The sequence below is a fragment of the Mustela erminea genome, chromosome 6, assembly GCF_009829155.1.
Source record: "Mustela erminea isolate mMusErm1 chromosome 6, mMusErm1.Pri, whole genome shotgun sequence".
NCBI lineage: Eukaryota > Metazoa > Chordata > Mammalia > Carnivora > Mustelidae > Mustela > Mustela erminea.
The window spans coordinates 49,813,086-49,827,047 of record NC_045619.1 but is presented as its reverse complement, the minus strand read 5'-3'; the positions used below and the strand labels follow the sequence as shown (position 1 = coordinate 49,827,047).

Genomic DNA, 13,962 nt, shown 5'->3' with positions numbered 1-13,962 from the left:
TAATGAATTAGGGATCAATGATAATTAGATAGTGCCAAGCATGCCTGTCATTGCCACACTCAAGGACACAGTTTATGGGTTGCTGCTTTTCCCTGGGGGCCGGGAGGGAAGGTGGGACAGGACAAAAGGTATGGGGGTGACACTCTTCCTCTCCTTTTCCTCAGTCAAGCAAACAGCTCGAAGGATGGAGCCCCCTACACACCGTAGTTCTACGGTTCTTCACCTGCTGACACTTAAGAGTATTGGATACTCCTTCTGAAGAAGGCTGTGGCTCTTTAAGAAAGTGAATTGATGTCTGCTATATATATTTAAAAAAAAAAATTTAGGGGGTACTTAACAGAAAATTAGTATCCTTTACCTAACAAATATATTTAGTCTGCCTACAGCAAAAGGTTGTTGCTGAAGAATGTACCTCCAGAAATGAACAGCAGAAAGGGGAAACATTTTTCTTCCTGCTATATAGGCTAGAGGGCACTGTGGTATAATCTTAATAGACATGTCTTCAACCTCTCCATAACCCAGACTTTTGTACATCAGTTATGGAACAAATATTTCAAGCCACTATATGACGATGCTGCCTGCTGGCCGAGACTTCAGTTTGGACAGTGGGTCCAATCTTGGAGTGAGCAGCAGGGCACATTTGCAGATTTCTTCAGATTTTCTCTCTTTGGTCATAATAAATAGCATAGAAAACCAGAAGTCGTGAAAAAAAAATCGGTCCTAATGATAAGGAGCACAGACCTCAGATGGAAAACCAGTGGACCTGAGCTGCTGACTGATGTCATGAATTAAAACAACAAAAAGCAGGAACTGTACGAAATGCTGGGAATTTAAATTCTAAGATTGTATATAAAAATATTATCTCATGAAGGATTTTATCATCTATTTAGGTCTTTGGGTAAGGACACCCCACACCTTGAAATACAGAAAACTCATTAAAATGTAAAAGATCAGAAAGATGTAAAATATAAAGGACGGTGTTTTGATCATCTTTTTAATAGGAAAACGAAAGAGAGCTTAGCAGGTGGCCCATGTCCGCAGGGTAGTCGGGAATGGCGATGCCACCATTACAGTCCTTAGATACGGCCAATGTCACAGAGTCCCTATACCTGCTGACCTCGCAGAAACACTTGTGTTGCTCACAAAGTGGGTACCATTTGGATTTTCAGTCAATGTTTCAAAATGACCATGTATATGAAAATGGGGGCTGTTTCATTTTTCCTTTTGAACTCTAGTAGGCATTGCCCCCAACTCAGTTACCAGGATTTTACACTAGAGGGGCAAGCTGCATTTGTCCCATTGTAAAAAAAGAAAAGAAAAGAAAAAAAAAAGGTTCTTTGTAGGAAGCCCCTCCTCCAAGCGCCACGCTTTCCACCTGTGTGTGGATGTTTGTGTTTGTGAGGTGTGAATGCCTAGATACAGAGATGGTAGATGCCACAGAAAGACACAGGTAGGCAGCGGTGCAAAGCAGAAAGCCCCAGGGGAGGATGCTGAGAAACAGACAAGAGGGAGTCTGCTACGACAACTTGTAGCTCTGTCATTGGCAGTGCACAGCTGAAGAGAGCAAATGGCAGTTCCATGGTGGTGGGAATGGAATGTCACGTGACTTGAATAGGACCCGCTGCACGTCCAAAGTTTTATAAGCAGGAGGAAAAGAATTACACACTCACCCTAAATTTCTATAAATGATGGAATCTTTAGAAGATCCTACTTAATTTCCAGCTGATGAGAATGTTTTCTTCTAGCTTGTATTAATTACATGTGCTATTATATAGTCATTTTGAAGAAATGGGCTAAGTTTAGAGTGTTCTTGGGGATGCTCAGGGATGTTTTCACAGGATTTCTGAGGTGTTAAACATTTTGTCAATCTTTACAGGTGATCTTAATAACCAAAGTGTTTGGATTTCTATTGCGATCGATGTATAAGCATGAAGATTTTCTTTAGTAGCTTTCAAATATTTTAGAGGGACATTTTCTTCACAGAATTTGGGATGAGATGCTATTAGTGAAAAGGCAGTCAGTCCTCAATGTGTAAAATAAAATAAGAATGTTCTAAATCATAAAAAAAGAAAAGAAAAAAAGTTCAGTTGGGAATCTCACTGGAGTATCTTGGCATTCAGTATGAATAGCAATCTTGAATTCAAAGGTGAAACATATACAATTTAAAATCAAGGTACAAAGAGACCAATTCCCCATTTTTATTTTGGTTTTCCTCCAGCACAACTCTTCTTTCTTACCCTCAGTCCTGATGGAAGCAAATTACCAATACGTGGGATAAATGTAGCACAACCTCATTGCCACCAAAAGGCAGGATTCTGGCCTCTCAAGCACATTCACTCTGGGACCAGGTCCTCCCTAAAGGCACCAAGCTGTTGCTAGGTAGAGCAGGAAGGGCAAGGAGAAGACACAGACTGCAAATTACCAAAGTAGGAGCAAGTAACAGTAAATTAATTTGGTGTTTACTGAGCACCTACTAGGCTGGGCCATGCTAGGGGTTAGAAACCTAGTTTCTGTCTAATGAAAATTCCTAGTTGATTTTTCTCTTAACTTTTTTATTTTAAGATAATTTTTGATTTTGTGAAGAGTCTGAAGAATTGTACAGAGTCCCCACATATATTTCACCAGCTTGCCCTAACGTTAGTATCTTCCATCATCTTCATGCCAGTTATCAAAACTAAAAATCTGACCCTGGTAGAATCCTATTAACTAATCTACACACCTTCTTTGTACCCCACCGGTATTTCCACGACTGTCTGTCTCTTCTGGGATTCACTACAGGATCCCACACTGTATTTAGTCATCATGACACGTTAGTCACCATGGTGCGTAAGTCTCCTATACTCTCTGACAGCTCCTCAGCTTTTCCTTGTCTGACATTGGACTGACATCTGACTTCTGAACAATCATAATGGAAAGTGTACACTGCGTGAGAAAACTATGTTTTTGCCCAGGGAAGGAGAGGCTTCATAGAAAGACGACATTTGAACTGGGTCTGGAAAAATGAAGTGGGTCTTTGCCAATTCATTATTACATCTCATCTGTTCGATTCAACATATATTTATAGTAATGAGAAAAATAGTAGGCATTGTGAATGTAGCCTCCAACAAGACAAAAATGGTCTCTGCCTCAGACAGCCAAGGACGTCTCTGCCCCACACAGGGTAACTCTACCCCAACAACTTAGCCTAGCAGTAAATACCTTCCTTCCTTTTTAGCACATTCCTTGATATTTTTACCATTTTCCTTTACTTGTTTATTTTTTGCTAATACTGTCCACTGCATTATTTTAAAATTTGTTCTTGCTGACAATGTTTTTAATCATCTTTAATTCATTTCTTTTCTCTGTCCTTGCTATCAATCTGTACATGCTAACAGGGCATGTTAACAGGTAACATGCCCTGTTAGCATGTTACCATGCATTAGCTTCTGGTACTTCTGTCCTCCTCCTCAAATGGCCTCTCCACCACCAGCAACCATACCCTTCTGATATTCTTCTCTATGAGGTCTGAGAGAAGGTCATCTGCTGAGGGATGGGGAGGTGATGTGCAGCACACCGCTTGCAGTGAATCCTAAATAAGAACGGTTCAGACAAATAGGTTATTCACCTGGTTGGTACTGATAAGGATTTTGAAAATTGCTCCATATGCAAAACCAGTTTCAACCTAAAACCTGCTTACAGAACATTTCAACAGGGATGTTTCATCGTCAGCTCACAAGGTCATTTTAAGGCTTCTTATCGTCCCCAACCTTGTTGCCACTAGCCCATTATGTCTTTTACTTCTTTCCTACTTAAACCCAACTAGGATTTGCTGAGTGCCTACTGAGTGCATTCCTTTGGTCATTCAAGTAATTATATGTGAAATCTGCTATACTGGGAGCAGCTCCAGGGTGCAAGGGAACGAGGTTTATAATGTTCTTCCAAACATCTTCTGGCTCCCTTTGTTTCTCTTAAGCCCTTTCTCTACCTTCTCCTTCTCCTTACTCCATACTAGTTCTCTTCTAGTATTTCTAAAAAGACCATCTCTAGTTAGCTGACCAAACACAACAAAATGGCTCCAGGTTATTTTCATAATGGTGTCAAATCTTTTTTAAAATGGGATAAAAAGCCTTCTATAAACTGAGAGCATCAAAAATAGCTCATTCCCATCACTTCAATTTCTTCCTTCATCTAAGCAAATCATATGCAATCGTAGTATTCTCCTATCTCTGGTCAATGCATTTAGTCAAAGTATTTGTGTAATGGACGCTCCAGGTTGAAAAGCACTGTCATAGGATGACTAGTAGAGGTAGGACACGGAATTCCACACATAGAAGCACTTGGAGCATGAATATCCCTTGGAGCATGAATATCCCTTGCTGAGAAGTAGCACCCAGGCCATGGACCCATCTCTCTTCTTGCCATTCATTCTCCCCCTTTCCTGTTTCCTTGACCAGTTTGCTGACAGAGCTCATCATTAGCATGAGTCCTTAGTTTTCACTCTCTCTCTGGCTAAGTGCAAAGGAGGTAGCAAGGCTGTGGCCATTATGACACCTGTTTCCATCTGCAGGGTTGGGCCACCCCTGTCCTTTATTTTCTCAGCTTCTATGAAATGTAATTTCATGTCTGAGTAACGACCATGAGCTTACCAAGCTCCCAGTTCATCCACAGTCAGAGGCAGGGGCCAGAACACAAAAGACAGGATATCACCACCCAAAATGTATGGAAACCAAAAGTCCATAGCAAAAATGCTTAAACAAGAACTAGAGAATGTATCATGTAGCCTTCCCAGCCTAAGAACCTATGAAATTATGGCAGGAGGTGAAGACATGCATAACACACCTCTTCTATTTAGCATCTGGCTCTTTACCTCTGAAAACATTCCAAGGACAAGAAAAAGCTTAAAAATGAAATGCAGAAAATTTGAAGTAAAGGGATTAAGAATCAAAAAACTAGAGGTCAAAATGTGAACTACAGAAGTCTTCTAAGCTCGAGTTTGTCCATCAGTGGTTCTGAACTTGTGTTCTTCAGAGGTGCTTTAAGGGCAGGTCTCCAAGCCCCTGAACTTCACTTAACCAGAACAGATCCATTTTTTATCTCTTCCACGCACTAGATCTCCATGTCCTTCAATTTGAAGGACAGGTTTTAAAAAGTTTGAAAATCATTATTTCAAACTACAACCATTTGGCAAACATTTATTGAGCATCTTTTATGTGCCAAGCACTTGCTTTGGGATGGAGATACCAAAATAGGTAATGCACGGTGGTTACTTTCAAGGGGTTCTTCCTGGAGATGGGGAGACAGATAAATGACACAAAACACAGAGCAGAGTGTATCAGGTGCTGACACGGGTAAGAACAAGGAGCTTTGAGATTCCAGAAACAGATGTTTTAACATTTGGAAATTGGCTTTGAAGCTCTGCTTAAACATATCCAGTAATTCTACAAGGTAATTCCACAAGGAAGCCAATCCTATTTTAAACATGGTAATTATTAAAAGTTTTTCTGTTTTGGGCTGAAATCTATGTTCTTGCGGCTTCGGTCCATTGGCTCTAGCTCTGGCTCTACATCTACACAGGCTACATCCATTAGCCTTTCCCAAAAGATTGCACTTTAAGATTTGAGCTCAGTCACCATCCCCTTCCCTTGACTTTCTAGTCCCTAGGCATACAGCCTTTATTTATACCAATTATATTATGGATTCGCATAATCAAGACAAAAGGGGAGAGAATTTTTTGAGAACAGACCATTGAAGGAATGACTCCTTCTATGTGAGACCTTTGTTTTATTTGGGATAATTGTAAGAACAATCCTGTGCTCTCCTGGAATCAAGAAAAAATAAGTAAATGAAATTAGACTTAGGTCATTATTTCATGGGTTGTGAGACTGAGCCCCCTGTCAGGCTCTGAACTTACTGGGGAGTCTCTCCTTCTGCCTCCCCACTCCCTCTAACTCTCTCTCTCTCTGACTCTCTCTCTAAAATAAATAAATAAATCTTTAAAAAATAAAAATAAAATGCATGGGTCAACATACTCTTTAAAATTGGAATGAAGAATTCCCATTAATACCTACACAAACATCTAAGAAATGTTGCCTGAGATATAATACCTCTGATTTTCACTGACTAAGCCTACATCTTTAGCATCCTTTAGAAGTAACCAAGGAAGATTAATTTTAAAAAACAAAGTAACATTACCTACATTTGTAGACTTCATGGCCAGCATCTATTTTTCATTATATTTTACTGTTTCTCTTATTAGTTACTGCTTAACTACTGAAATCTTTAGAAAATTATTATGCTTAAATAATATTTCAAAGTGTTTCATATACCTAATTTTATAAAGCATTTCAGTATTTCTTTTTTTTAATCACAATTCCTATATGCAGGAATTTTGCTATATAATGAATTACAGAGCTTCGAAAGCCAGTGTGAAACCTAACACACAAAACATTTATCTCTATAAAAAATTATCAGTTAAAATGATTTGAAGGTAAATATTCTCAACACAGGCTTTGCATAAAAAGTATGTTTCACTGTTACTATAAAATTTAAGTACTACCTCCTTCTAAAGGGAATTGAAGCAATATATATAAGCCTGATTTTTCTTTCTTTTTTTTTTTTTTTTAAGATTTTATTTATTTATTTGAGAGAGAGAGAGAGCACGAGAGGCGTGAAGGTCAGAGGGAGAAGAAGACACCCCATGGAGCTGAGAGCCCGACGCGGGACTGAATCCCGGGACTCTGGGATCATGACCTGAGCCGAAGGCAGTCGTTTAACCAACTGACACACCCAGGCACCCCAAGCCTGATTTTTCTTATTTATTTTTTATAAGCCTGTTTCTTAAAGAAAAACATATGTAGATATTACTATGGTGTATATCAAATTTGACTTTGATCTTCCTAGCAGCCTAGGCAAAAAGGAAAACATGAAAGAATATTTAATTATATCTGATGCATCTAATAAAATAAAATAACCATTGTGGGTTTTTTGTGGGGTTTTTTTTTTGTTTGTTTTTTGTTTCTTTGTTTGTTTGTTTGCTAAGGAAAAAACAAACACTCCCCACTAAATTCAAAACAGAATTCATCAAGAAGTACTAATCAAGGGAATTTAAACAAAGGACATAGAGCAATGTCCATGTCTTCAAGAAAGATATACAACAGAAGACTGGAAAATGATCCTAATAATGTCACACATTACACAGATCTATAGAATTTGAGGGCACAGTACTAACATAATTTAGTAAGGGTGTTTTATGGAGAACTATCCTGAAGAAGCCAAGGAATGCAGCTCTCTCATGAACTGTGACCAGCAATTCAAGAGTGAAACAAATTAATAGAAAAGTAGACTGGTATCTTCTTGTATTTCTCTCTTCCCTCCTGCAACTGTTACAGACTGTTACAGAGGAAAGCTACCTCAAGTTTAGACTCTGAGGAAAAAGCCTGGAGGCCAGGTACCTTGTGTTCTTACCCAAAGGAAGAACTCAGGATATCAAACATGAAAGCTCCAAGTTAACATTCCATTACAGAAGCTGAAAAACTGTTTCTAATCCTTGCCTGGTTAAAGGATCACCCTAGGGCCACACAAGTCAGCAGCATATTGGGCCAAAACTGACCTCAAGACACAGCTTTAGTGCCATTCAAGTACTTGAGAAGAAACAACAATAACAACGCTTGTTTAAAATTCCAAAGTACTGTACCAAAGATAATTGTTTCTCCAAGTGTTTCTTTGGTCCAAGACTTCTCAGAGCTTTAAAGTAGCTAACAGGGAGTGTGGACCTCCCAAAGTGGGCATAGAATAAACAGGACTGTTGTCTGACCGCAGAGATACCCTTGCTCAGAGCATCTTGAAATACCACCAGAAATGCCATAAGCCATATTTGAGAAAACAGGTCTCCCTCCACTCCAGTCCCTCCCTGCCCCCAAAAGACCCTCGGTCCTGTTCCAATAAAATGTTTGGTCTTCAGCATAACTGACTGCTCAAAGAACTTCCACACAACAGTTCAACTGAACAATTTGTTCAGTTGCCCCCACGCAACTGCACAAATGAGATTTCAGGAAGACACTGCTTATCGTTATTGGAGAATTATTAACAAAACAACAATAGCTTCGGCATAGTTTATATAAAGCTTCTCCTTTAGAGAATAATGTGACAAGGAGATCAACTGTTTTCTAGGGCTAGAGAAGGAAATCCAATGTCCTCAGCCTAAAGAGGATGTTTTCCCATTCAATTACGTCAGGAGATCATTTAAATAATAAATCTGAAAGTTGTAACAGGAAGATAAATTACACTGGTAGGACATTTATGTTTTATACTGCCTGATCATTTGGTATTGAAATCTAGTCCATTAAATAGTAGATAATTCCTTTTTATTCCTGTCATCAAAAGAAAGTATAAAAATACTGATTTTGAAGAATCATCACTAGCCTGGGCTTGAGACTGGTTAAGAGCCAACATAGATCATGGTATACTCAAGTCATTAAATTCTTCTTTTTTTTTTTTTTTTTTTTTTAGATTTTATTTATTTATTCGACAGAGAGAGATCACAGGTAGATAGGCAGGCAGAGAGAGAGAGAGGGAAGCAGGCTCCCTGCTGAGCAGAGAGCCCGATGCGGGACTCGATCCCAGGACCCTGAGATCACGACCTGAGCCGCGCCTGGGTGGCTCAGTGGGTCAAGTCATTAAATTCTTAACACCAGTCCTATGAGATGGGGACGATGGCCATCCTTCTTTAACCAATGACATAAAAGATTCACATACAACATACTGTAAAACCCAATCTGCTTTTTGATAAAACCAAACTGTGATGAAGTCAACTGAGAGACAGAATTTTTGCCATAGTATTTTTTAAAGATTCATTTGTTTGAGAAAGAGAGAGAGAGAGTAGGAAGAGAGGCAGAAGCGAGGAAGAAAATCTCGAAGCAGACTCCCCACCAAGCATGGAGCCTGACACAGGAATGGACACGGGGTTCAATCTCACGACCCTGAGATCATGACCTGAGTGGAAATCAAGAGTCAGACGCTTAACCGACTGAGCTACCCAGGCATGCCATGCCATAGTATTTATAAAAGTATTTCATAGGCATATGGGTCAGGAAGCCACAATTTAAAAGTCCTCATATTTTTGTCATTTTTTGTGGAAAAAAAAAAGAATAAATATAGTTATCTTTATCTCAAATATTTTTTTTTAAATGTGAGTCTCTGCCCAAATGTTATTCCACAGGTAAGGTTAATTAAGCAAAAGACATGCATTGCTGAAGAACAAGCATAAGAATATATTAGTTCATTGTTGCAAATTACAGTACATAGAATTTATATTTTTAAATTATAATAAATGTTAATCATGTTATTGAAAGTTTTATTTGCATCATCATCTTTTCTGCTGATTTGCTAATGGCTCTGATGTAGATATTAATATAATTGGCAATTATTATTTTTTTAAAGATTTTATTTATTTATTTGACAGGCAGAGATCACAAGTAGGCAGAGCAGGCAGAGAGAGAGAGAGAGGAGGAAGAAGCAGGCTCCCCGCTGAGCAGAGAGCCTGATGCAGAGCTAGACCCCAGGACCCTGGGATCATGACCTGTGTCGAAGGCAGAGGCTTTAACCTACTGAGTCACCCAGGTGCCCCTAGTTGGCAATTATTAAAATTTTTACTATCACATCAACAATGACCACAGCAGATTCACTATTCCTACTTCTCTTCCATCTGAGAAAGGATATCATAAAGCAATGAACAGAATTATAGGAATAAATCAAAATCTACTTTAAACTACTTGAAAAAAGAAATCATTATCAAATCAAATCTGGGGATTTGTTATTGTGTCCAGCATAACACACAAATGATCAATTAATATATCATGTCACAGTATGTAAAAACTGACTGTATTAAGAACTGCCCTTGAGAGAGGCCTGTCCATCCCAAATTTTCCCTGATAAGAGGATTGGAAGGTCACAGAGGAAATATAGATCATGACCCAGAGCCCAGGAAACCAAATAATCTGAAGGCACCTTGGCAGAAGAAAAACAAATATAAAGATACTGCAGGAGGGTCTGACCAGAAAGCTGAATTAAAATCAGACTAAAGCTGAGAAAGAAAGAAGCTCTCTTATTTTATGAGACATGACAATACTTCTGGATGGCCCAGTTCTATACCCTCTCAATCTACCTGATCTTGAAGGAATTCTAAAATACAGGGCCCCTGTGGGCAAGCAAAAAAACCAAAACAACAAAAACAAAAACAAAACAAACCTGGCGGGAACTTCAGCTCACCAGAAAATCGTTTTTGAGACGCCCATCCTGACAGATTCCAAATAAAGAGTCTTAACCACCAAAAAGAATAAACATCCCAAACAATTCACTAAAGGAGGAAAAAAAGTCATTTTCATTTTGGCAAAGGCTTACTTATTTGGCAAATGCCTACTAGCAGGAGTAACACCTCGAGAGTTAGACTAGCTTAATTACCGAGCATCCTGGGGACGTTCTTGGTAGAAAGAAAGTCCGTGGGCTTCCCACACAAAGCCATCTGCAGATGGAAGGGGGTTGTCTAGACAAGGAGAGAGCTAGCTTTAGAAAAGAAAAAGAGTATGTTTTGACAACAGAGAGTAAGACACAAGGGTAAGAATCAACACAGAGTCTGGGGCGCCCATGTGGCTCGGTTGAGCTTCTGACTCTTGATTTCAGCTCAGGTCATGATCTCAGGGTTGTGAGACAGAGCCTAGCACTGGGCTCCCTGCTCAGTGTCTGAGATTTTTGTCCCCTCCCTCCCCCACTGTTCCTCCTCCTGACCCCCTCCTCTGCCCTTTCTTAAAAAGAATTTAAAAAGAACCATACAGAGTCCATGTTCTCAGCAGACATTAGACATGGATAGGCCACCCGCAGTGGGACAGAATGAATGAAGGAATGGTGCTTTTTGTCCTCAGTCACTGAAAGCATCACCGAGACAGTTCTGGAAATGGTACGATCATCCAACTGGGAAGCTTTTCCATGTAGGGTTAGATTAATGAGATTCATATCTTATTAAGTGGACTGAATGGGGGTGGGGAGCCTATGTCTTGCATGCCGCCAGGCCTCAAGCCTGACTCTTCCTTGGGACCGTTTCCTCATGCTCACTAGACAAATCAGAGGGCGAGGCACTGGGTTGAGATGAAGAAAAAAACACAGTTATCCCATCAGATGGCTCCACACCTATGAACATTCCATAGAAACTGGAAACAGAGAGGAAGGGTTCAGAACCCTCCTTACAGGAGCTGCTTGTGAGCGAGCACCAGACCATACCAGAGGCACCTGGCAAGTTCTGTGCAGGAAGGGTAGGGGGGTTATGCCCTCCCTGAGCTTTGGCCAAACACTATGGTACCTGAGGCATGTGTGCCTTCAGGAAAGTGCAGCATGGCCCTTAGAAGTCCACCTGTGCTCACCAGATCAAATGGTTTTGTAAGAAATCCTAGTAAATGGAAAAACAGTAAAGGAAATGATAGTTCAAATTTACAATTAAAAGATGGCATCCTCCCTGATCTATAAGTTTTTGGCTTCTACAAAGAACAAGGAGATATCTGTGCATCTGCTCTCTGGGCTGGAGTCCATAGCATGGGGCTCTAAGAGGCTGAGATGCTCCTGTTTGGAGCCTTGTGAGAGAAGCCTTGTGTTCATGCTCCCTTCCACCCACACAAGTTTCTAACCATTCAGGTTTAGACATGTATAGTTCCACTCTCCCGGGAAGTCCTGATTTTGTAGAGATAACAGTCAGCCCTTCACCTTCCAGCAACCCCCCTTCAGAGGCAGCCAACGTGCCATAAAGTGCCTTTCATGTTTAAAAAAGAAAAAAAAAAAAGACCCTTCACATAAAAAGTATTAGAAGCACTATGTTTTTTAAAAAAACAAAATGCACATACTTCAAAAATCTTACATTCCAACAAGTTTCGTAGGAGATTAAAGAAAATGTATTTAAATCTTCCCTTTTCTTTTTGTACAAATGTTAAGGGAGCCAGCCTCAGGAAAAAACAGTCAAGAAATCTAGGAATGGAAGATTTGGGTAGAAAAATAAAATCTTAACATAAAATACTTACAGTTTCTGATACAATGCCCTTTTGCCTAGGATCGAAAGACATCTACTTTACACAGAGGCCTAATATTCTAAAGAAGTCACTTGTATTTCCATTGACGGGTTAATACTGTTTGGTACCACATACACATCACACAATGCCAGTAATATACCTTTATGTAATAAATCACAATGGATTTTTGTTTGTTTGTCTGTTAAAACTAGAAAGCAGTTCCCCCCCAACAAATGTTCAAAATTTTAAGACCTATTTTGAAGTCATCTGTAACACATTTAGAATATTTACAAAATTCAATGTGGAAAGGGTTTTCTCAGTCTACCATAATCTTAAAATTGGATCCCAGACATTTAAAGAATATTTTCAAGTTCTTCAAGTCGTGTTTTATCTCTGCTTATTTTCAACCTTTTTATATTTTTATCATCATAGTTCTAATTTAGAACTATTCACACATTGCCTCCCAATCAATTACAAAAACAACAAAACCCAGTAACCAATGATCTCTACACTTTTCTGAAACATTATTTCAAACATAGTCCATTCTGCATAACAAAATGTTGTTTTCCAAAAATGGTGAAACCACTTTCCTTAATCCAGAAAAACCATTGCTGAGCAACAGAAGAACTACGAAGGGAAAAATATCTTATCAAAGAAGACCTATTCTTAATTATGTATGGTGAAACTATGCCATGATGCGTATCAAGCATAAATTAGGGTTTATAGCTGTATATTTTCATGAAAATATAATTAAAGCATGAATTAATTGATAATCAAAAGGTAAAGACATGACTTCCTTTTATCACACGCCAAATGTAATGCTTCATTTTAATCATTATTTATCCCATACTTAAAATATGCCAGAGGGGAAATTTACTGCAGTAATTTCAAACACCAGACATTTTAAAGAATCTTCTGAACTACTTTTAAAACATTATTTCAATTCCTCCTGTTTGCTCAGCATCATTCTTTTTATTTTTATTTTTAAGTTTTTTTTATTTTTTAATATATATTATTTGCTTCAGGAGAGCATCATTCTTTTTAAGTAGGACATTCTAGAAAACCATGAAACTGGACAAATTAAGTCATTTTTGTGTAATGTTCCCTTTAGTTTTTATAAGTTTCAAATTGTTTTGAAATTTTATAATTTTAATTTATAATTTTTAATAATAATTTTCAAAATAATTACATTTTTATAATTTTCAAAATAATTACATTCCATCATAAAATTATTACATTCCATCATCTCTGTTTTAATATCTATGAATCAAAACTATGTAGTCCAACTGCATTAGTCACAGTTCTCCAGAGAAACAGAATCAAAGAACCAACAGGATGTGGAAAAAGATGTAAGTAGATAGACATACAGGAAGACAGAACATCTAGATACAGAGAAGAAAAATTTTTTTTATTTTAATGCCAGTATAGATTACATACAATGCTTTATTAGTTTTGGGTGTACCATATAGTGAGTCTATAATTCTATGCATTACTCAGTGTTCCTCATAATAAGGCTACTCTTAATCCCCTTCACCTATTCACCCTCCCTCTTTTTTCTTTGTTCATTTGTTTTGTTTCTTAAGTTCCACATATGAGTGAAGTTCATATGGTATTTGTTCTTCTCTGACTGACTTACTTCACTTTGCGATATACCCACTAGTTCCATCCACATTGTTGCAAATGGCAAGATTCCATGCTTTTTTGTGGCTGGACACTATTCCATTACGAATATATACCACTTCTTTATCCATTCATCTATTGATGGGCACTTGGGCTGCTTCCATAATTTGGCTATTACAAATAATGCTACAATAAACACAGAGGTGCATGTGTCATTTTTAACTAGTATTTTCATAATTTGGGTCAACACACAGTAGTAGAATTACTGAATCACATGGTAATTCCATTTTTAATTTTTTGAGGAACCTCCATACTG

At 38.4% G+C, this 13,962-nt stretch overlaps 1 protein-coding gene across 2 annotated transcripts in view; it reads right to left on the bottom strand.

Annotated features, from left to right (window-relative positions):
* The window catches only part of GRIP1 (glutamate receptor interacting protein 1), a 678,373-nt gene that overhangs the window by 501,296 nt on the left and 163,115 nt on the right, over positions 1-13,962 (bottom strand). The gene's annotated exons all lie outside the window — the stretch shown is intronic.